The sequence below is a fragment of the Cynocephalus volans genome, chromosome X (assembly GCF_027409185.1).
Source record: "Cynocephalus volans isolate mCynVol1 chromosome X, mCynVol1.pri, whole genome shotgun sequence".
NCBI classification, from domain to species: domain Eukaryota; kingdom Metazoa; phylum Chordata; class Mammalia; order Dermoptera; family Cynocephalidae; genus Cynocephalus; species Cynocephalus volans.
The window spans coordinates 21195804-21218139 of record NC_084478.1 but is presented as its reverse complement, the minus strand read 5'-3'; the positions used below and the strand labels follow the sequence as shown (position 1 = coordinate 21218139).

The 22336-nt window shown below is 33.3% G+C and overlaps 1 long non-coding RNA gene across 1 annotated transcript in view; it reads left to right on the top strand.

Annotated features, from left to right (window-relative positions):
* The first annotated feature begins 940 nt into the window (after positions 1-940).
* LOC134366964 (uncharacterized) overlaps positions 941-22336 on the top strand; it is a 57546-nt gene continuing 36150 nt past the window's right edge. The window contains exons 1-2 of the long non-coding RNA XR_010022378.1: positions 941-1022; positions 1121-1208. This is a non-coding gene — a long non-coding RNA (uncharacterized LOC134366964). The remainder of the gene's footprint in view (positions 1023-1120; positions 1209-22336) is intronic.

Below are 22336 nucleotides of genomic sequence, written 5' to 3'. Positions count from 1 at the left end.
GGAAAATTCACCAATTCAATCACCAGAGCATGGGACTCACTTAGAGGAAGGTTTTCCATCATAAGTGTAATTATTTTACAAACTTAAGACTATGCAGACCTTCTCAGTTTTATTTTTCTTTAAGGTGGGTTTACTTGGACTTCTACATTTCAAAGAATTTCAAATTTATTGGCATGTAAATGCTTATATTTTGTCTGTTTCCAGATTCTGTACTGATATTTCTTATATAAATAATGTCTTTCTTCCATTTTTGATTAATGGATTCTTTAATCATAAGACAGTGTTCTCTACTTCTAGTTACCTTCCTTTCCGGAAAGTCTACTTTGTTTGGCATTACTCTACCAGTTCCGGTTGTCTTATGCTTAATTTTACGTGGTATGTTATCATCTGTACTGTTACTTTCAACCTTACTGTGCCTTTCCATGTAATTGCCTCTCATTTAGCATATAATTGGGACTTATTTCTTCCTAATCTGAAAAACTCTGCATTTTAATTGAAATGTTTAGACTTTTAAAAAATTCATGTTTATATTAATATTGTTTGATTTAAAGTTGGCCATTTTGCCAGTCTTTTTTATTGATTTTTTTTTATCACTTTTTATTTGTCTATTCCTCCTTCCGTGTCTACTTTTGGGATTATTGAAACTTTTTTATTTTTCAATTTAAATTCCTTCATTTTATTTTTATTTGAGGCAATTTAAAAATACACCCACCCGTTTTTTGCCACATCCTTCCTTCAAGAGTAGGGTTTATGGCCCCTTGTCTGGACTCTGGAGAAAGCTTAGTGCCTCTGGTCACCCATACAATGCGGGCAGTTGTGACATTACACAAATTCCTGGGCAGAAATTCTATCACCCGCCATTACCAACTGCCACCAGCGGAGGGCGCCGTCGTGGCCCTCGCGCCGGGTGCTCTTCACGGATTCCCGAGATTCTCAGTTCCCATCACGGGTCGCTTCCAGCAGCCAGAAGGACTTCATTTAACAACGCAAAGTACAGGGTGTCCCGCCACAGATTGTCTCAGGTTTGTTTATGTGGCCATGTCCTATTTAACTCTCAGTTTGAAAGGATAATGTTGCCTCATGTAGAATTCTGTGCTGACGGTTTTATTTTTTCTTTCAGCACTGGGAAGATTCTGCTCCGTTTTCTCCCGTTCTGCATGGATTCTCTCTCGAAGGAAGCCGTCTTTCCAATCGTCCCTCTGGGATAGGTAATGTATCTTTATTTCTCAGACGTTTTCACTTGGTATACATTTGCTCACTTCACTGATATTCTGTATATTTCATACAGATGCCTAACATATAGTTTAATAAAAAAAATTCAAAAATTCCAGCACCTATGGTGTCAATCTAAGGATTCCATTTATGTAAATGAAAAGAAAACATGTTTTGACTGACAATCACTACAAAACACAGCAAAAGCAAAGGAAAAGCTCCAATGGAGAAACATCTCATTTTTATTTAAATGGATAAATATCTACAAATTATATACAAAATAAAATAATTTAAGCACATTCCCAAGAAAAACCTAAAAGTTGTTTTTATGATTGCTCATGTGTTGCTGATATTGTCATGCATGAGAAAATATGTGGGAAGGAATGAAAACTTTTTATAAAGAATAATGAAGTGACACTTGTATTACCTATAGCAAAATATTTGCTTTGTCAAATCATATTTCGTGTATGAAATAGATTAAATATAGCACACATAGGAGTTGATTCACTAAGAGGCAAAAATACAGAACATAAGTGAAAGTGAGAAGAGTATACGCACAAGTTCAATATATAAAATTTTTGGTGTTTAAAATAATTTTGAATTATAAAGTGAAAATGTAATAATAAGAGACATCAAACAATTTACACAAAATAAGCATAAATTTTAATTAACTCTTAAAATATGCTTAATAATTAGTACAAATTAAATAAATTACAAGATGATTCTTTATCTTGATAACAGAATATCAGGGGAGTATAAAATAGTACTGGTGTTTTAGAAATTAATTTAGCATTAGCAAAGTATTTTTTTACCTACTTAAAAATAATACTGCCTTTTAGGACTAAACTAGTGATTGTTTTCTAAACAACTAACATTTGCTTTATTTTTCCTTTTAGTAGTACAGAATGTACTACAGAAACAGTTAAGAACTCAAGCTGAAATGCAGAACTAGAAAATAGAAACGAAAGAAATAAGAAAAAAAAAAAAAACAAGTTTAAGAAATAAGAAAAAAAGTGATTGTGATTCACTTTAAAGAAGCCGATGTCTAACTAGTCAGTGAGATCATTAAACAAAAGACTGTAGGAAAATTTGCACAAAGAATGATCTTTTTATTGTTGCCCTTGGATTAAATGTCAAGTGTTCTATAAATGTTTATTTTATATGTTAGTATCTCTGTTTTCATGATATCAGAAAAAATGATAGCAATCTTTAGAGTTATAGTGACTCAAATTTTATCTGATAAGCATATAGAAAAATCTTCAAAGTATAACCTTGTGCAGTGTGGTTATTCTGCTCTTTTTTATGATGTGTATGAAAAATGTTTTAAGAATTCCTATTCTCTGAAAAATGTGTCTTGTTTAACTGTACGGTATTCATCAATCTTGATAAATTCATTTATTAATTCTACTGCATTATCTAGAAGTTGCTTTTAGATTCTCTGCAGGGATAATTATGCAGTGGATAATGGCGGGGCTCATTTCATTGTTTCCAAACTTCATGCTTTTTTTCTTTCTTTTCTTGCATGATTTCCCTGACTAAATAGAACTGGTGGTAGTAGACATCCTTGTCTCTATTTTGATATGAAGGAGAAGTTTTTCAATATTTCACCACTTATTATATGTGCTGTAGTTTTCTAGGTTTGGGGGGGTTGTTTTAAGGAGAAAAAACCCTCATTTGTAGGAGATAAATTTTATCGAATGACTTTTCTGTATCTGCTGTCATAGTGACCTGATTTTGTTTGTTTGTCAAAGATGTTTGATTTGAAAGTGTGAAACCAACAAGAACAGCCTTCCTGTACTAAATCCAGCTTGTTCATGGTGCATTGTAGTTGTAGTGTCTTCGAATTCTGTTTGTTAAACGTAAAGTTTTAATTCCACTTAAATTTTTATGTTTATTCTGAGGAATACAGACCTTTGATTTTTTTCATATGATGTCTTTATCAGTTTGGTGTCAATTTTAAAGGGTCCTATAAAACATTTTGGGCGGTTTTTGCTGTTTCTCTCCTATTAAGAGGTTGTGAAATATTGGATGTTATTTAATTCTCAAATACGGGAAAAATCAGGAATTCTAGATGGAAGACTTGGAATTCATTTGTAGGAAAGTTTCCCTATAAAGATGCAGTTTACTGAATAAAGAATCCTTGAGATTTCCTAGTTTAACTATTTTGCTATTTTTTTTAATTTTATCATTTCATGAATTTCAAATTTATTGGCACAAATCTGCTCATAACGTAGTGCACATGTGTTCAGTATCCTAATGATGATTCCTTGTAAATTCCTGCTGTTGATAATGTGCGTCTTCTTTTTTATCACCTTGATCATTGTTGCCAGGGATTCATCACATTTTTATTCTTTCACCAAAAAAAAGAGAAAATTCGTGCATTTGTCTTTTTTTGTTTGTTTTCGGTTTCATTAATTGACGTTAACTTTAGTTTTTCATGCTAAAAATTTTGGTTTAAATTCCTGATTTATTTTTTAATTTTATGAAAAAATATTTTTAAATCTTAAATTTGCACGATTTCATCTGTTACATTAATGCCCTAAATTTTCCATTAGACATGTATTTTGGTATGTACCACACAATTATTAAGAGCTTAAATGAGGTGTAATTGATTTAAAATAAACTGCACAAATTAAAATAAACGCTATATATTTTGGTGTGTGTGAGAGAGAAACCATCACCACAGCTAAGATTATGAGCATATTTATCCCTCTCCCCAGATTTCCTAGTGTACTTTTGGACTTTCCTCTCGTAATTCCGCCCAAGCCCTCCCTCCTTTGCCATGCTATGCACATTCCTGTATGAGTCTGTTGATGGATCTGCAATTTCTTTTTTTCTTGGATCAACTTCAAGAAGTGGAATGGCTGAATCATATGAGAGGTGTTCTTTCAGAGATGTTTGTGGTCAGTGTTTTTAATTGTAGCTCCTCTAATAGGTGAGCAGTGATATCTCGCTGTCACTCTAAATTGTACAGGTATGCACGAGTCATTATTTTTTCTTTCATAGTTATCGCCAATAAATGGACTGAATGAATCACAATCGTGATGCTTATCCTTTCCCCACATTTAGGCTTTTGCATATATGTATATTTTTAATCATATGCTTTATTTTCTGTGTGAAATGCAATAGAAATGGTTAGAACGCTGAAATAATATTACTTCTTTTAGTGAGCATTTGCTTTTGCTTCTGAGAGGCAGTCAGCAGGCACAAAGTTCATCTCATAGTTCATCTCAGAGAATTAGTCCTTTTGAACTGGATGTCAGGTTTTGTGAGGTGTGTTCTATTTCTGGTTGGTATTGACATTTAGGGCATAATCCCTCAGGGATGCCAAATGAACCCTTGGGTGTCTTTCAGAACTTTTCTCTTTGGTTCACCATTAGCTCTGCCTGTGTCCCCTAAGCTGAGCTTTTGAGACTGCTGGAAGCTCTGCTCAGCTGTTTAGTTTCTAAACTACACCTTTTTGCTTAGCGTCTTGGCTTCGTAATCACCTCATTTGAGTTCTCATATATTTTGAGTAAAAAAGAGTTACCATACTTGGATGTCATGCCCTGGGCTTCTCTTCTGAGATCTTTTCTCTTCAAATGATTGCTTCCTTGGGTTTGTCGTGCCTTCAAATAATGTCTCTAATGTCTTCAAGTTTTCCTAGTTTTTTCTCAGCGAATGGTTAGCCTGGTAGACGTTTAGTTGTTTTTCCTCTGATACCAAGTTAACCTAATCTTTATAACAATAAGGTAAATTTACTTTAAAGGCAGGTAATCTTCTGAAGAGTGCATCTCTTCTGTCTTTTTCTGCTTAATGTACTGCACTTAAATGTTTTCATTGATTGCCTAAATGTTTCTCCAGTTGCCAACATGTGCCAGGTATGGATCATGTGGTGGGGGTACATTATTGAGGTATAGCATAGTGTAAGACAGACAAGTAAGTTTGGAATATATTATAGGATATAAGTTTTGTGGTAATTTTTAAGCTACATTAGTAACCAAAATGTTACCTATGTCTGTTTGTGTTGTGAGTTATGTTTACTGGTTGAAATAGAGTTTGGCAAATGAATCCTTTACTTATCTTGGTCTACATAGAATTAAGAAAATAGCAGTTTATATAAATGCAACCTCCTAACAGGGAAATTCCATTTATCCCCCTTTTCTTTGTGGTCTTTTTGTCCTATATTTTATTTAAATGTCTTGTGGAAATTTTCCATTATTTTTTTAAATGAGAAACTTGAATATTCAGTTAAATGTGTAGATCTTCATCTAACATTTCAATGAAGTTTATAAATCATATTTTATATTTAAAATATTACTTAACATTTTGCTTAGCAAAATTAGTTCTATTTTTAATGTTCTAACTTTTCATTTGAATTCTTTTTTGACATATTTTTTATGTTGTACAATGTGGTTTAATTTTTACGTGTTTAAAATTTTCCAAATTTCTGTCTGTTGTTGATTTGTAATTTCAGTGTGTTGTGCTAGAAAACATACTTTGTTGCATTTTGGTACTTTTACTCTGTTGAGGTTTTTTCTACGGCCTAGTATGAGGTCTGCACTGGAAATGTTCCATGTACACATGCAAAGGATGTTTATTCTGCAATTGTGGGATGGAGTATTATACAGGTGTCTTTTGGGCCTTCTTATTTTATGATGTTGTTCACATCTTGCATATAATTGTTGATTTTTTGCCTGATTTTGTGCCTACATATTCTGTTCTGCCACTCCAGCTTTCTCACAGTTGTTCCTTGTATGGTGCTTCTTCCATTCTTTTACTTTCAGCATATTTGCAACTTTGAATATAATGTGTCCCATGTAGACAGCATAGAGTTATATGTTTTTTTATCTAGTCTGACAATCTTTTCCTTTGCTGGTATTGCTTAATCCTTTCACATTTAATATTGTGCTTGATATGGTTGGATTTGTGTCTGACTTTATTTTGGTTTTGTTTTCTATATGACTTATGACTATTTTTTCCTTGTCTCCGCATTTACTTCCTTTTATTAAGTAGACTTTTTCTGTGTACCATTTTAATTTCTTTAATAATTTCCATCATGCTTTCAGGTTATTATCTTAATGTTTTCTCTGTGACTTACAGTATAAATTTTATCAGAATCTAGTTTGGATTTACACTATTTTTAAAATTTGAACATTTAGTTTTACATATTTGTGGGGTACGGTGTGTTGATTCAATACAGGCATATACTGCCCAATGATTCACTTAGGACAGAGAGCATAGTTTTGTACTCATTGGTCCACCACTTCTGAGATTTACACGAAATTAATCTATACATCCATCCAGTAGGATCCAGAATATTTACTACCATTAAACTCCCTCATTTTCATGCTGTTTTTTATTCATATGTTTTTGTATGTTACACACCCCAAAATACGTTTATGTTTATTGCTGTATACAATCTAATGTCCATTGAAGAAGGTAGAAGAAAGGAGAGTGAATTATATTTGTAGAGTTCATTTGGTTTTGTATTAAACTTATGTACTACTTCTGAATTTTTCATTTGTTTTCTGTGAATTTGTGTTACCATCTGGTCTTAATTTCTTACTCCTATGTAGTTTCATTCAAAAGCCCCTTTATCATGTGCTTATTGTCAAATATATTACATTGATATATGCTATATGACCAAAATACAATTTCTTTTATATTGTTTTGTGCGATTGTCCTTTAAGTCAGTTATGAGTAGAAAGGAACCTCAGTAAGTCACTATGCTTTGTTTAATCATTACCTACACAATTACTATTATTGGAGATCTTAATTTTTTTTCCATATAGATTCTACCTGCTGTCTACTATCACTCCTCTCCGGCTGAAGAACTTCATTTAACATTTCTTACATTGCAGGATATTAACAATAAATTCTTTGTTTTTATTTATCTGTGAAAGTTTTAATTTTTCCTTCATTTTGAAAGATGGCCTTGCTGGAAACAGGCATCTTGGTTGACAGTTTCTTTTTTCTTTCAGCACTTTGAATATGTCATGCCAGTGCATTCTGGCAGCGTTTCTGATGAAAAATAATCTGCTGGCCTTACCCATGAACACTTCTATGTGCTGATTTACTTCTCTCTTCCTGCTTTCAATATTTTCTCTTCATTTTTGGCTTTCAGCATATTGACTGTGATATCTCTTGAAGTGAATCTCTTTGCATTTAACTTCTTGGAAATTCATTGGGTTCTTAGGTGTGTAGATTAGTGTTTTTCATTGAATTCTGGGAGGTTTTTAGCTATTGTTTCTTTGAATATATGTTCTATCCTATTCTCTCTTGCCTCTTTCTGGTACTTAGTTATGTGTATATTGGTATTCTTGATTGTGTCCCGAATTTATCTGAGGCTCTTTTCATATTTCCTCATTCCTTTTCCCTTCTGTTTTTCCAATTGCATGATTTCTATTGATTTATGTTCAAGTTTGGTAATTTTTCTTTGTCATCTCAAATTTCCTTTTGTAGTCATCCAGTGAATTTTTAATTTTGTTAATCGTAGTTTTCTGCTTCAGAATTTCAATTTAGTACTTTCTCAAAATAAGAACTTCTAAGTGTTTATTAATATTCTGTATTTGATGTGTCATTGCTAATAGTATATCTCTTTAAATTTCAAAACATGGTTTTCTTTTGTTCTCTGAACATATTCATAATAGCTGTTGTAACATCTGTCTGCTAGTCCAACATCTGGGTTCCCTCAAAGGCAGTGTCTGATGTTTGCCTTTTGTCCTTTATATGTGTCACACATTCCTGTTTCTTTCAATGTCTCATAACTTTTTTTGTTGTTAAGAAGTGGACATGTTGCATAATATAAGATAAGAAACATGGACATTTATCCCCCAGCTGGCTTGGTGCTGCCATTTGTCTGGTGTTTGTTTGGTGACAAAACTGGACTAATTTTATGAAGTCTGTTTCTACTGCAGAGTACGGTTTCTGATATCCTTTCTCAGATATTTCCCCATGTTGTCATCTTCTAGCTTGGCTTTTTTGAGTTCTTCGTCTGGTCAGCGTAAGACACTGTTTTGTCACAGGTTTTATCTTTAAGCTTCTTACCAAAAAGGTATTCATCCTTTACCTTTGGTTATGTGTGTGGCTTGGGTACTGCTCTCATGGTTCTGGGTTTCAAATTTTACCTTGTTCCTCAGCATTGGAAAGATTGCATACCATTTTTCTTGTTCTCCGTGGATCCTGCTAAGAAGGCAGCTGTCATTTAAATCATTGTTCATGGGTGGGTAATCTATATCTATTTCTGTGAAGTATTTCGTGGGTATACATTAGCTTACTTCATTAATATTACTTATATTTCACATAGGTGCCAAATATACAGTTTACTAAGACTTCAAAAACTTCAATATATTTTATGTCAATGCAGGTTATTCCATATGTGTAAATAGAAGGTAATTTATTGGACAGTAACAATAAAACAAAGAAAAGCAGAACATATAGCTGGTATGAAAAATAAGAAAAGCCAAAAAGCAAACATTTAATTTTATCTTCAATACGTAAAGATATCTGCATGTGCACAACTTGAAATGAATTAAGCACATTTCCACATAAAATATCCAAATGGTTTGTTATTCTTATTTCTGATCTGGTATTACTTGTGACTTGGATGAGAAATTGAATGAGAAATGCCAAAACTCCTTGAGGGAGAATAAGGAATTGACACTTTTATTGCAAAATATTTTATATCTAAGGCTATTCTACAGCATTCAGTAACATTAAACTTTGGCAGAACCATATCAGAAGCGATTCATAGAAATGTAGCAAATATCAGAATCTGTGAGTACTAAGCAGAATCTATCAGCATGGACATGTACTTTCTGTGGACAGATAGAACAGAGGCCAATGATGAGAGGATATGCGTAACAATTCGATAGGCTTAATATGTAATAATTTTGGTATTTAAAATAATTATAATGATAGGTTAACAAATGGACTTAACATTGCATCTAAGTACTGATGTACACACAAGCTAAGTATAAATTGGCAATTACTCTCTTAAATATGCTTAATACTTAGTTCAAGTTATTCATAGCAAGACTCTATATAATATCTTGCTACGAGGTTGTCAAAGTGGTATAAAATAGAACTGGTTTTTTGAAAGTCATTTGGCTTTTTTTTTTACTTAAACTTCTATAATGTAATTCACCTCCTAATACCACATCTGACACAATTATTCACACATGTACATGAAATTATGGGTCCGAATATGGCAAAACTGCTATTTCTGAGTAAATTATTCTTTGTCTGTACCATGAATACTATGTAGCTTTTTCAACCAATTTAAAGCTAGACTTATGGAGAAAACTTCCAGGATATATTGCTAAAAAAGAAAGCAAATTATAATTTACTTTCCAATCTGTGCACAATTTGTAAATATACTATTTATGTGAATACATATGTGTGTGTAGATCTGTTAATACACACAGTTCGCTGCTAGTCATGGTTACTTGTGAAAGGAATGGAGATCTGCATTTTGGAGAGTGTTCAGTGAGCACACGATGTATGTGTAATTAATAAATGAAAAATCAAAGAAATAGACAAAAGGTGGCATATGCTTTTCTTCTTTTTTTTGAGTTATTGCAGAACAGGGAAAGAAGCTATGCTTAAAAACTACAGAATTGGAAGTTTCACTGACATTAAACGTCAAGTGTATTATATAGTTTCCTTTATATTAAGGGGCTTCTGTTACCGTGATATCGGAGAAAATTGACAGCAATGATCAGGGTTATGACGACTCTCAAAGTTTATCCAATAAGTATATAGAAAAAGCCTTAAAAACATATCCTTGTCCTCTAGGGTTTGTCTGCCATTTCTGATGATATGTATACAAAGTTCATTAAAGAACTGCTATTCTCTGACAAATGTGTTTATGTTTGACTCTTTAGTGTCCATCAATCTTGCTAACGCTTATTAATTCTAATACATTTGCTACAGATTGCTTTTAGATAGTCTGGAAACATAAACATGTAATGTTTTAATAATGATGTTTGCATATCTTCCTTTTAAATTTCAGGTCTTTTACATTTTCTCTTGCATTATTGCCCTGGCTAAGACTGCCATAAAATGTTGCGTAGAACTGGGGACAGGAGATATTGGTGTATCTTTTCTGATTTCAGGGGTAAATTTTCAATGTTTTTCCATTGAGTAGGATATTTGCTGCAGTGTTCTGAGTTTTAGTTTTTAATCTTAAGTGTGGCAAATTATGTCAAATGGTTATTCCCTTTGTAATAGTACATTTTTTTCTTGCTTTTTAAAAAGTGGTTTGATTTCAAAATGTTAAACCAACAAGAATTCGTTCTTGGATTAACCTCAATTTGAGCATTGTGTTTTATAATTAATGCATCCTTGATTTTTTATATCAAACATAAGTTGTAGTTTTCTGTGGTTTGGTCATGCAGGATATGAACGTTTGATTTACTTTCTTATAATATCCTCATGAATTTGATGTAAAGTTTACAAAGTTCTCCTATAACATTTGGGAGAGTGTTCTTCTATTCTGCAGAAGACTTTGAACAAGATTGGTGTTATTTCTTTCTCATTATACAGAAAAGTTCAGGAATTCTGGCACTAAGACATAGAATTCTTTTGTAAAAAAGGTTTTTTTTATAAACACTACTGATTTAATAATTGAAGGACTATTGAGATTTCCCACTTTTAAAATTTTTTGTCATTCCATACACTTTAAAATTTGTTAGCATAAAATTTATATAAATATCAATTTGTAGTATTATGTGTTTGTCTACAGGATTGGTAGTGGTGATTCAATCTACGTTTCTCGTACTGGTAATAGGTTTCTTTTATTTTTCTCCATAATTTGTGCAAGGGATCTGTCAATTTTATATTCAGTTCAATAAAAACTTTGGGATTCGTCAATCTTCTCTTTGCAATCATTAAAATTTCATTCACTGATCTTAATTTTATTGTTTCATGTCTTCAATTATTTTTATAGTAAATTACTCATTTTTCAATTGCTTGAGGTCAGCTGTCATATCTTAAATTGTCAGTATTTTCACTTGTGCAATTAATGCTATTTATTTTCATTTGCATATATTTTGGGGCAACTCATACATCGTAATAGCTTTATTGAGGTGTAATTGACTTAAAAAACTGCACAACTTTTAAATGAACAATATATGTTTTGAGATATTATATATTGTGAAACAGTCACCATAATCAAGATAATGTAACTATCCATCTCACATACTTTTCCAAGTTTTCTTGTGCATATATGTATCCCCTCTCTGCTGATTCTGCCCAAACACTCCACCTTTTCCCCATGCTATGCACATTCTTGTGTAAGTCTTTCTATGGACATATACTTTCATTTTCTTAAAAAAAATTAAACTTCCAGAAATGGATGACTGGATCGCATGATTAGTGTTTCTTTAAGTTATTATACAGTATGACAAAGTAGTTTGCAACATTATACCATTTTACAGCTTACCAGCAATATGAGTGTCACAGGTGCTCAACATCTTTGCCATTGTTTGTCATGGTCAGAACTTTTAACTGTAGCCCTTCTAATAGGTATGCATTGTTGCTTTATGTTGCAAGGTGTAACCAAGTCATAGTTCTTTGTGTTCCAAGCATTCCCAGTAAATGGAGAAAACAGATTAAAGGCCTGATGCGAATCCTTTCCATTCATGTTTTGCATGTATAGTTCTTTTTTATTGCATGCTGGCTTTTCTGCTTGATGTAGTGTAGAGATAATTGCAGGCTCTGGGTGATTATATCTTCCTCCAGGGACCATTTCTTTTGCTATTGAGAGGCAGTAACCTGGTGAAATGCCCTTTCTGACCTTGAGAACTTTTGAAGCTGGATTTCAAGTTATATTGTATTTCCTGTTCACATAGACATTTAGTGCATATCCCCTCTAGGATGTCAAAAGAACCTAAAATTTTAAAACACTAATTAGCCTTCTGCTTTGGTGGGCTCTGAGCTGAATTTGTGCTGCCTGTGATGGAGATAGTACTGGAAGACGGTCAGTTGCTTAGTTTCTCAGCCTCAATTTTGTGTTAGCATCTTGAGTGCTCATTCAGATCTTTCAATTAACAAATACTTTGTGGCGAAAATGATACCAAAGTTAGATCTCACCACTTGGGCTTTACTTTCTCCTGAGATTGTGAACCTTTAATTCTTGCCCCCTTAAACTTGTAATACCTCAAAGGGATATCTTTCATATATTTCCAGCTTTCCCAGTTTTTCTCAGCAGGATGCTTGGACTCGTTGATTATTACAGGAGGCAGGGTTTTTTTTTTTTTTTTCCCCTAAACCTATTATTTAAAATAAGTTTTAATTAATAGTTGTTTTCCTCCCATAGCCAATTAATCCCAATTTCTATATCAAGACTATGAACAAAATTAACTTTCTATTTTGAGGTAAGTGTACATTCATTTGCAGTTACAAGAATTAATATGAAGAGATCCATGTACCCTTTACTTACTTTTACCCAGGTTTAACATCTTGAAATCCATGGAGCACTATCTCAAGCAGGATATTTATATTTATACAGTCAAGATAGAGAACATTTCAATCGCCACAAGAATCCCTCTCGTTTCCCTGATATAGGCAGGCCCCTGTCGTTCGTCTCCCCATCCTTGACTTCTGGCAACTAATGATCTGTTCAGTAGTGTAATATTTAAAAAATTTATTAACATTATATTCATGGAATCATTCTGTATGTGACCTCTGGGACATTTTTTTTCTTTCTCAATATACTTATCCGGAGATTCATAAAGATTTTTGCGTGTATAAATAGGTTTTTAAAGTTTTTATTGCTGAGTAGAATTCCATGCTATGGATATACCACATTTTGTTTAACTATTTGAGGGACATCCGGGTGTTTTCAGTTTGGGGCTATTACAAATAAATCTGGGTCAAACATTTCTGTACATGTTTCCTTGGAAACATGCGTCTTTAGTTCTCTTTGCTAAATTCCAAAGAGTGCAATGCTATGTCATATGGTACTAGCATATTCAGCGATTTTTTTTTTTTCAGACTGCTGAAATTTGTAACAGTGGCTGCGCCATCTTCCATTCCAAGAAAGAGTGTCTGAGTTTGTCTGCATTTCATGGTGTCACTATTTTTTATTTTAGCCATTCGGATAGCTGTGTAGTGATATCGCATTGTGATTTTAATTTGCATTTACCAAATAATTATAATGTTAAACATGTTTCCATGTGATTATTTACTATTTGTATATCCTCTTTGGTGAAATCTCTATTTCTTTTGACCATTTTACAGTTGGATTTTCAAAATGTGTGTTATAAGATTACTTTCTATATTACAGATACTTGTTTTCTGTCACATATTCGGCTTATAGATATTTGTCGCAGTATGTAGCTTGTCTCTCTGTTTGCTTAATAGAAGATAAAGCTCTTAGCATAGTAAGTGTTTAATATTGACCAAGCCTAATTTCTCACTTTTCCCTTGTATGGATTGTATATTTGATGTGAAATCTGATTACTCTTTGTCTTGCCCGATGTCTGGAAGGTTTTTAATCTTATTTCATTTCTAAAAGTCTATTTTATAGATTTTTTTTTTAAATTTATGATACATTTTGATGTTATTTTTGTATGAGGCATCATGAAGTTTGATCGAGGTCAACTTATGGACCTATGAATGTCCAATTGCTATTGCATAATTTTTGAATATACTCTTTCTCAATAGAATTGTTTTGTAGCTTTATCAAAAATTAATTGGCCATGCTGTGTAGGGTTATTTCTGGGTTCTTTTTCTGTTTCTTTCATCTGTGTGTCTATCTCAGTATTAATACCACACTGTCTTGATTACTATAGCTGTATAATACATCTTGAAATTAAGTGGAGTGAGTTGTCCCACATAATTTGTTATTTCAAAATGTTAAGTATTCTAGTTCATTTTCCCGTTTATATCAATTTTAGGACAGTATTCTGAATATTTCCAAATAGTATTGTTGGAATTTACTTAGAAATTGTATTAAGCCTTTACATCACTTAGGTGACAATTTAAATCTTAACCATGGTTAGCCCTCAATCCATGTGCAGAGTATGTCTGTCCATTTGTTTGATTTGTCTTTCCATAATCTTTGATTTCTCTCATGTGTGTTATGTAACTTTTAGCTTAGAATGCCAGTAGATGCTTTGTTACATTTAACACTGAGTATTTAACTTTTGAAGCAATTGTAAATTCTGTTGTATTTTTTATTTCCGTGTCCATATGTCTATCATGAGTATATAGAAATACAGCGGGATTTATATGTTCCTCTTGCGTCTCATAACCTTGCCAGTGTTGCTTCTTATTTCTAAAGGTTTTTTTTTTTTTTTTTTTTGTAGTTTCGTTGAGATTGTCTCTGTACACATCATGACACCTGCAAGTATAGGTAGTTTTTTTTTTTTTTTTCTTCCTTTCAGGGTTATATGCCTTTTATTTCCATCTCTTGTTTTGTTGCCCTCACTCACCATCCAGCACTCTTTTGAATAAAGAGTGGTGAAATTGGGCATATTTGCCTTATTCCTGAACCTACCAGTGAAGCATTCATTTTTCCACCATTATATATACTGAATGTTGTAGGCATTTTCAGCTGCTCCGTCAAGTTTAGGAAACCCCCATGTATTCATGTTTTTCTGAGAGTTTTTATCACAAATGGGTATTCAATTTGTTTAATTGCTTTTGCTTCATCAATTACTGTGTTCATGTTATTTTCATTTCTTAGCACGTTAATATGGTAGATTACATTAATTGTGTTTTTTAGTTATTGTATATATTTAAGGTGTACAACATGATTTTTTGATATACACGGACATAGCAAACTGATTGCTATAGTCAAACTAATTTACATACCCATCACATTCCACGGTTACCTTTTTGTGTGTATCCCTGGAATTATGTGCTTGTTTGTGGTGCATAAACTTTTAATATATTGCTGAGTTCTATTTGCTGCCATTATCTTAAGGATTTTGTGGTTTTATGTCTGTAGATTGTGTTTTTTGTGATGGATTTTTGTCTGATTTTGATATAATGATAATAGTAGCTTTATAAATTGAACTGAGAAGTGTTTCCGCCTCTTTAGCTTGCTATTTTTCTATTTCTGTTTTCTACTTTAAATGTTGATTTATTTTATTTTATATGTATTTCAGTGAGTTTTTTAAAAATAAATTTTATTTGACCCATGGATTATTTGCAAGTGAATATTTTTGTTTGCAAATTTTGGAGGTTTTCCTGTTATGTTTCTGTTATTGATTTCCCATTTGATTTTATTAAGGTCACAGAACACATTCTTGTGATTTCAGTCCTTTTCAATTTTTTGAGGTTTATTTTATGCTTGACAATATGATTTGTCTTGGTGTATGTTCCATGGACAATGGCAACAAATTTGTCTCCTGCTGTTGTTGGGCGCAGTGTTCTGTAATTGTGGAACACATCCTGTTGATTGATGGTGGTGTTGATTTCTTCAGAAATTTTGCTGAATCTATATAATTTTTCTGTCAACTGTTGAGAGACAGTGATTGTTGTCTCTAGCTATAATTGTGAATTCAACTATTTATTCTTTCAACTGTATCAGTTTTGCTTCTCATACTTTATAGCTCTGTTTTGGGGTAAATACATATTCAGGATTTCTAGATCTTTTTGTTAAACTGGCCATTTGTTATTTTATAATATAATGTCCATCTTTGTCTCTGTTAATTTTCTTTGCTCTGAATTCTGCTTCATGTAATACTCTTATTGCCATTCCTGCTTTATTTGAAAATTTTTGGTATATCTTTCCATATCCTTTACTTTCAGTCTGCTTATGTCGTTATATTTAAAGCAAGTTTGTTATAGACAGAAAATAGTTGAGTCATTTTTTTGTTAATTCACTCAGCCGGTATTTATCTTTCAGTTGTTATACAATTGTATACGTCATTTTCATTTAATGTTATTATCTGTATGTTAGGATTTAAGTGCACTATAACTTTTTTTCTGTTTGTTTTCTCTGTTTCTATTTCTTCATTTTCCTTTGTCTGCCTTCCTGAGGGTATTTTAAAAATTTTTTGTAATTTGATTTTTTATTTTTATTTATGTATAGTGTATTTAAGTGTGTTTTTCTGCATTACTATTTTACTGATTACTATTAACTTTATATATATATCTATATCTCAATATATATATATACACAAATATATGTATATGTATACTTATCACAATCTGGTGTCATTATTTCACAACTTTTAGTGATGTGTTAAAAACCTTATCTCATATTACATCTCTTTACCCGCCCACTATTTTTAATATAATTGTTTTAAATTCTTCCTCTTCATACTTTGATGTCCACATAAGAAAATGTTACAATTTTTACTTCTAATGAAAAACCTTATTTAGAAAACTAAAGAAGAGAAACTTGGTTTATTGTATTCACCTGGCTTTTGCTCACCTTGTCCTTCCTTCTTCTTGGATATTCCACGATTTCTGATTTTTAAATTTCTTTCTGTTTAGAGAACTTCCTTTAGCTATTATTTTAAGGTAGTTGTGCTGACAATAAATTCTCTTAGTTTTCTTTCATCTGAAAATGTCTTGGTTTTCACTTGATTCCTGAGGATCTTTTCAGGGGTTTAGAATTTCACATTTCTTTTCTTTCAGCACTTGAAAAATGTGGCACTTTCGTCTAGCTTCCCTGGTTTTTGATGATAAATTCAACATAATTTGAATGTTGTCATATTTTTTTCTCTATTGGTATGATGCCATTTCTCTCTTGGTGCTTTCAATAATTATTTATATATATATTTTTTTTGTCTTTAGTTTTCAGAATTTTGGTCATGATGTATCTTGGTCTGGAATTCTTCAGGTTTATCCTGAGAGAATTTTGTTAAGGCCGTGTACGTATAGATTTTGTTTGACAAATTGGGAAGCTTTCAGGCATTATTTATAAAAGTATTCGCAGTACTATACTCTGTCCACTCCTTATGGGATTCTCATGACAGGAATGTTAGAACCTTTGTTATTGACCCACAGGTCTCTGAGACTTTGTTCTCCTACCCACCCCCTTATTCATATTTCCTTTCTGTTTCCTGACTGGGTAATTACTCTTTTTCTGCCTTCAGGATCAATGATTATTTCCTTTGCACCACATCAGCAGGGGGAAAGTGAAGGCACGGCCTCTGTTGCCAGGTGATTGTAGAAGTCCAGATTCAACCCTTGGCCTCCATTGACTCCTGAGTGGGGGATGTTCCTCATTAATCCTGGGTAGGGTTGGAAGTTCTGTCCCCAAACTAGGCTTCCACTGAGAGTGGCAGGTCACAGCTCCTCATGTGCATACTACTCACACCATATAGAGTGACTTCTTTAGCATGGGCTGTGGTGAAAACTGTTACTCTTCTCTGAGCTTCCTCTTACGGCACTTCAGCAAGAACGGGAGCAGTATATCATTAATTCCCAGAGAGTAGAAGTCCAAACTTTCTACCTGCTCTCCATTAACACTGTGGTGTGGTGGAGGGTGCACTCTTTAGTAATAGCAAGTATGAACGTACCATCTTCCAACTGCACCGCTATGGATGCCATGTGATGGTGATTTGAGTTAACTAGGTACATACAGCGTGGTCTGGGTGGACCTTTGATAACGTAGTTGAAGATGGGAACTCTATTTTGTTGTGATGTTTTGCTTGAACAGAGTAGTTAGCTCTACTCAGTTATGAATTAAATAATCGTAAATAATCGTGTATTTATTCACATATTTTACTTAATCAGAGCTTTGCACTTCTTCCTGCGGTTCTTAGTTTGCACCAGGAGAGATAACTCTACCCTCACCCTGAATGACTTCCTTTAGCGTTACTTCATTTACAGTTTTCCCAGTGGTAAATTGTCTCAAGCTTGGTTGTTTCTTATTTCACTCTCAGTGAAAGCATAATTTTTCTACGTATGGAATTCTCAATTGACAGTTTTACTTTTCCCTTCACCATTGGAAAGATGGTGCTATATTTCTCCTGTTCTCCACTATAACCACTGATTTTATTTTCTTATCTTTCTTATATTATTGATTTTGTGTAAAGTTTATACCAGTCTCATAATATAATTGAGAAGCATTTCTTTTATCTGGAAAATATTGTGCAAGATTGGGGTTCTTTTTCATTAAATGGAAAACAGCAAGTCTTCAGGCACCAGGGTGTAGAATAGAATCACTGGTAGGAAATATTTCATTACAGATGCAATTTGTCAAATAGATGTAAGATTATTGAGATTTCTTAATTTTTCTCTAATTTCATTTTTTTAAAGAATTTACTGAATTAATGTAACTTCAATTTTATCAGCGTAAGTTTGCTTAAAATATTATGTGTATGTCTCAAGGATCTGGACAGATAATTCTCCATTCCTGGTAATAATGTCTGGTTTTTGTGTTGATAAATGTCTCAAGGGCTCATCATTTTTAAACCTATTACAGAAAAGAAAAACAACAAAAGTAACATCTAAAAACAACTTTTGGATTTGTTGATTCTGCTTTTTATAACTGAAAAAATTTCATCCATTGATCTTAATTTTGTTTTTCATTTTTTTTTAGATTAAGATTACTGGGTAATTTTACAAATACTTGAGCTTGATTATCAGATTTACAGATTTTAGTACTTCCTGTTTTAAATTTAATGATCTGAAATTTCTTTGCGACACATATTTGGTGCATACTGCACATTTGGAGCAATTCTTTGAGGTATAATTGATTTAAAATAAAGCACACAATTTTAAAGCCATCAAAAAAGTTTAAAGACTTTCATGTGTTAATGAAACTGTCATCACAATCAAGATAACATAAATATCCTCTCCTCTTCCACCTAGGTTCCTTATGAACCTCATATTGTTCCCTTCTCATCTTGCCAAAGCCCTCCATCCTTTCCTGTGTTATGGATATTCTTGAAGGTGTCTTTGTATGGATGTAAATTTTTATTTATTTATTTATTTATTTTTTAATTTCATGGAACCGAATGGCTAGATCACATGATAGTTGTGCCTTTCAGATTCTTTAGAATTTGTGTAAATATTCTGCAGTGAACATATTGTGTTAAACCCTAGCAGCAGTGTAAAAGAGTCACCTTTGATTAAGTACTTGTCAGCACTTATTATGGTTATTATTTTTCATTGTTTCTCATTTAGCAGGTTTGTAGTGGTATCTCACTGTTGCTGTAAATTGTGTGGGAATCACCAAGTCTTAGTTCTTTCTGTTCCAGGCAACTTCATTATATGGAGAAAATGGATCCCAATCCTGATGCTAGTCCTTTCCCACCCCATTCGCTTTCTGCATGTGTGGGTACTTTTGATTGCAGGCTGGATTTTCTGTATGAAATAGTGTAGACGTAACTGGAGTTTCTGGGTGATTTTATCATTCTCTGGCATACGTTTGCAGTTGACCAGCAGTTAGGGTGGGGACAGTTAATCACACTGCAGTCAGAAATTGAGTCCTTTTAAAGCTGGATCTCGAGCTTTGTGTGGAGTTTTCTATTTTAGGTTTATATTGACCTTAGGACATATCCCCTTGGGGATGCCAAATGAACCCTTGATTTGTTTTCTGTGATTCGTTTCGTCTGTGAACTGTCAGGTTGAACCTGTGTCCTCTTGGTTGGGTGAGACCGCCAGAAGTCATTCTCAGGTGCTTAGCTGCTCAGCTCCAACTTTCTGCTGAAGCCTCCTGGATCGTCACTCACATCCTTGGAATCAGCAAAAGCCTTCAAGGGAGAAGCGGTAACAAATGTGAGTGGTTCTCATGACAAAGCCTTCTCTCCTAATTGAGATTCTGTCTTTTTGAATGCTTTCTTCCTTTGATTTGTGGTGCCTTCCAACAACATCTTTAATATCTTCCAGCTTTCCTAGTTTTTCTCAGTAGGATGGTTGAGCTGAAAAGGCTGGTGTGCTATTAGAGCAAGTTTTTTTTATCTCTACAAATACTAGTTATTGAAATAGTTTTGAATCTGTACATTTTATTTCTTTTATAGAAAGTTAATTCAGTCTTTATGTCCATAAGATAAAGAATTGCTGTTAAGGCAAATGATCTTCCTAAAGAGTGCATTTCTTTATTATCATTATACCTAGTTATTTTAAGTTAAATTTTTTATAGATTCAATAAATTTTCCTTTAGTTTTTAGCATTCACAAGGTATGAGTCCTATGATGCAAGTACTTTCATTGAAGTACAGTCTGTTAGGAAACAAATACAGTAAATAATGAGTATACTAAAAAGCTAAGTTTGGGGGATTGAATTATACAGCCACAGTAACCAGATTACTACCTACTCCGGGACGAATGGTTGCTCTAGGGATTGGCATGTCAACCTTTATCTTGCCCTGGTGTACTTCGAGTTATGTTTGTACCACTCCATGTAAATATACCCTCATGACTTAGTCCTTTCTTTTAATCCCTTTTACTTTGTGGTCTTGTTGTCATATATTTTAAGTATATGATACTGTTTTTATCAGTTTTTGCTTTATACATTGAAATGCATGTTAAAAACAGTAGAAAAATTGTCTTGTATTTCCCCATACATTTTATTTTATTTATGAGTAGTAGACTTTACTTTATAGCAGTTTTAGGTTTGCAGAAAAATCGAGCAGAAAATACCACCCTACACACATACAGACTTTATCCTATTATTAATATCCAGCATTGCTGGTACAGTTATGAACCAATATTGATACACTATTATTAAGTGAAATTTACATTAGGATTCCCTCTCTGTGTTTTATAGTTCTATGGGTTTTGCTAACTGCATAATGTCATGTATTCACTATTACAGTATCATACAGAATAGTTTCACTTCCCTAAGAAGCCTCTGTTCTCCACCTATTCATCGGTGCATCTCTCTCTCTCCTTGATACGCTGGTAACCACTGGTATTTTTTTGCCTGTTATCTCAAACATTTATTGTTTCTTTGTGTTGGGTGCATTCAAGATCCTCTTTTCCAGCTGATTGAATGTATACAATAAATTGTTGTTAATTGCAGTCACCCTGCAGTGCCATAGAACACTAAATCCTATTTTTCCTACCTAGCTCTTATATTGTATTTGTTAATCAACTCTCACTATCCCCTACCACTTTATCCTTCTGCTAAAAACTTGTTGCTTTGGCCCCGGATTTGTCACCCCACTTCCCCTGAGTGATGGAGCCACAAAGGATTACTCAAAGCCCATCTCTTCTGTGCAGTGAGAAGCGCCGAAGTGGTTAACTTCCCCAGAACCCACAAGCGAGAGGCATCCCTTCCTTAGGAAATCTACCCCGAATTGGGTTTCTCTTCATGCATTTATCTTCCAGAGCAGGAAGTTACAGGAAGAGAACAAAGGTGGGGATATAATTTAACAATATAGGCTGGTAACTTTCAGTGAAACAAATCAGATGACATGCGCTTAGACAATTAAGTGATCCATGACGAAAAGCTTGATCTTAGCAAACATTCCTTCTCTTTCCAGAAAATTTCCAGTGTCTTCACATAACAATCAGTAATCCTCCTGTCCTTGAGCCAGCAGCCTTGCTGTTCCACAAATCTTTATCTTACAGCAAAGACTTTATAGCCTGAGAAAAATGTCCAGTCCTCTGCAAGGTCAATATTTGAAACTGCACGGCTTTAGAAAACCAGGACCTCTGAAGAGCATTTGCTTTAAGAATCCTCTGCAAAAGTTCCACATGGTAATCTCTGGTAAGCACCATTCTTATCTCTACTTTCCCATGATCAACTTTCTTTGCTTCCAGATATGAGTGGGAACATGTAGTGTTCCTCTTTCTGCTCCTGGCTTATTTCATTTAACATAATATCCACCAAGCTCACACATGTGCCCATGTCAGGATTACATTCTTTTTAATGGCTAAGTAGTATTGTGTGTTTACATACCTCATTTTCTTTATCCATTCATCTGGGAATAGATACTTAGGTTGATTCCATGTTTTTGTGATTATAAATAGTGCTGCAATAAAAATGAGTGTGCACACATCTCTTTGATATACTGATTTCCTTTCCTTTGTTTAAACGTATATCCAGTAGTGGGGCTGTTGGATCACATTTTAATTGTACTATTACCTTTTTGAGAAAGCTCCATCTTGTTTTCCATAATGGCTGTATTAATTTGCATTCCCACCAACAGTGTGTAAGAATTCAACTTTCCGTGCATCCTCGTCTGCCTTTGGTATTTTCCGTCTTTTAATGTTAGCCATTCTAC